Here is a 2,765-nt window from a genome sequence, read left to right on the forward strand (position 1 = left end):
TGGTGGTTGCCTACATGTAGGCGCTAAATGAAAACGGTTTTTTCGGTTTAAAAATTGAAAATTCAAATCAACAGTTACATTTTCAGTTTTTATGGATTATTTTATTATTTCTAATACCTCACCCATATTTTTACAAATGTAACGCCTAATTTTCTAAAGTTAACGAGTTTTGTCTCTGATTTTTTTCCGAAGCACTCAAATTGTTGATTGCCTCGGTTCTGTAAAATAAAACACCATATTAATTCAAAAGATTGGCTGAAATTTAATACCATACTTACATTGCTTGTTTATATTATTGCTAATAGTAAATCAACTATTTAGCTAATTCCGCCAACCACGTGCTGTGAGGGAAAAAATATGTATCATTCGTACCCATAAATTTGAACGGTAAGCAGTATTTACATAGTTTTGCTTACATGTAAAAACCGGTGTATTGTCGAAGATCCGTTCATAACATGCTCTTTATACTTCATGGGTCAGCTTACGATCCAGAAAACTGCACTCCAACTGCATTGGGATATGTATAGTGACAGGTTGGTTCAAGGGAAGGATGCATTTTATAGAAAAATGGTATATTTTTTTTATAATTAGCTATGGTTTAAATTTTCTGAAAGAAAAAAGAATCAAGGATTTGTTGATTTATACATATATGGAAAGCATGAGAGCATATTACCTTAAACAAAATTTATCGGCACATGCACAAGTTCACACCTGATCGCTGATTTGAATCCAAATTGGCTTTTCGCGGTTCCACACCCGCTCTAATTCGTACTGCAATCCTACTCTATAACCAATTGATGTTTTTGATGAACTCAACTATTCTGATTTGGAAAACATTATTCAATTTCAAAACCATCAACATTAACAAATATTCAATGTAAATTAACAACTTACTGTTACATTCACTTGGAAGAGATGATGAACATCAAGAGATCTACCGGATGTTTTCGTTTTTACAACATTGGATGCAGACGAACCATTTCCAGCCCGGCTTCTATCGCGAATATGAGCGCTTAAAGAATATTATGTCGTTGGTAACCATCTTCGACGAGAGTGAGAGAAATGTTCGCCTTCTGAAAAATTAAAAAACTTCCACAAATTATTTGTTACTACTTACGCAATACGGAATGGCGTCTAGCTCTGTATAATGTAATACGGTAAGATCCTCGTGATACACCCCGGTTCCTTCAGTGGAGTCACTGGAATTGAGGCGTAACGGCGCCTCTTCCGTTGACGATCTCATCAAATCTGAAATAATATATTGTTGGGGCTGAAGCATACCGAAATACAATTGCATTCAACTTACCAACCACTCTGCCATGTCAGGATAAGGCAATGGGACTGCAATGCACAATGAATTCATGACCACAAACAAACAAATTCCTCAATTACCGGTTCCCGTACCGTTTTGTTAAACGATTCACATTTTCTTTGTACAGAAAACATGTTTAATGTTTCGAAAACTTACAATGAACACTCACTTTTCACGTTGGTTTTGCTGTTACAGCAAAAACAGTATTTTTTATCGACTGGAGTCTTCTAAGCACTGCGTACAAGTTTGTTTTGGATTGAAGACGTCAAACAACAACAAGATCCAAGAAGAGTTAATTTGGAGGTTACCTCATATAGCATCTAATTGAATTTGAATGTGATATCGAAGTTGAGTTTTGCCTATCGAGGTTAGTGGAAATCAATTTTTCACCATCACAACCAACAACAATTCGTAAGCAGACGACAATGAGTGCAAAAAAATACGTTTAATGTTTTCTTCTTCAATCAACGCTATTTGTTCTAGATGAACCAACCTCCTTTTTATGAGTGTGTTGCGCTGAGCACACTAGCGCCCCTTCTGATTGTTCCTGTGTGACGCGGATGGTTTGAGAACCTTTGGGGTTATAGCCGTTATGCTGTGGTGTTATTATGCCCATCGCATCGATTAACGGATCGTTACTATGGCTATCGTACGATCGCATCATTTAACGTAGCTGGGGAGGCTGAACCCGTTCATAGTTCAAAAAACATTCGAGTGTGCGAATGGAGACAAACCGTTGAAGCAAGACGCCTACGAGACGGCAAAATGCTGGTGAAAGTGAAGTCGCAAAAACAAGCACAAAAATTGAAAAAAGTTACTAGTGTGCAGTATGGTAACGGACGTATACAAGTAAAAGTGGTGGATCACCCTACTTTGAATGTAGTAAAAGGAGTGATCAGGGCGTACGACATACCCCACCAGCAAGAACCGTTTCGATCGCGAACCGGTCAGGCCTCCGCCGTGGATCAGAAAGTGACGCATACATCAGTCAAATTTGCCGTCGCACTCGCACCGCCGGCGTTCAAAATTTCCGGTTGGGAAAAGATGTAACCGATTCGATTTTGTACCGAGCGCTCGTTAAAAATTGCATACCTGCAGGGACTCTGCATGGAAATCGTATGGGAAACGGTATCACCGATTCGAATTGTATATGAGAGCGAAGAATGGAGAACGTAACATGTATGTCCCTCTCACGTTTTTTTCATACATTTGTTTTGTTTATGTTCCGTTCTGCCATTCGATGCAGCGAACAGTCGGAATGAAAACTACACGAAGTTTAAAAAATGCATGATATAAATTCCAAAATATCTCTGTTGCGGTTTATCGTAGCTAAACACAATCCGAAGACATAATCTTAACCTGAAAAGAATCTTGTCAACTCAGGTCATAACTCCTAAATCGCTTTACAACTGATGGAGTTTTAAACGATCAAAGATCAATGATTTTGAAAGCA

At 38.2% G+C, this 2,765-nt stretch overlaps 1 long non-coding RNA gene across 1 annotated transcript; it reads right to left on the minus strand.

Moving 5' to 3' along the window:
- Positions 1 to 210: 210 nt before the first annotated feature.
- LOC131271174 (uncharacterized) lies at positions 211 to 998 on the minus strand. Its single transcript, XR_009180095.1, has 3 exons — positions 895 to 998; positions 417 to 507; positions 211 to 341 (listed from the first exon to the last, which is right to left on the minus strand). It is a non-coding gene; the product is annotated as an uncharacterized LOC131271174 (long non-coding RNA).
- Between the last annotated feature and the right edge of the window lie 1,767 nt (positions 999 to 2,765).

This window comes from Anopheles coustani, unplaced genomic scaffold (assembly GCF_943734705.1).
Source record: "Anopheles coustani unplaced genomic scaffold, idAnoCousDA_361_x.2 scaffold_116_ctg1, whole genome shotgun sequence".
In the NCBI taxonomy this organism is placed as follows: domain Eukaryota; kingdom Metazoa; phylum Arthropoda; class Insecta; order Diptera; family Culicidae; genus Anopheles; species Anopheles coustani.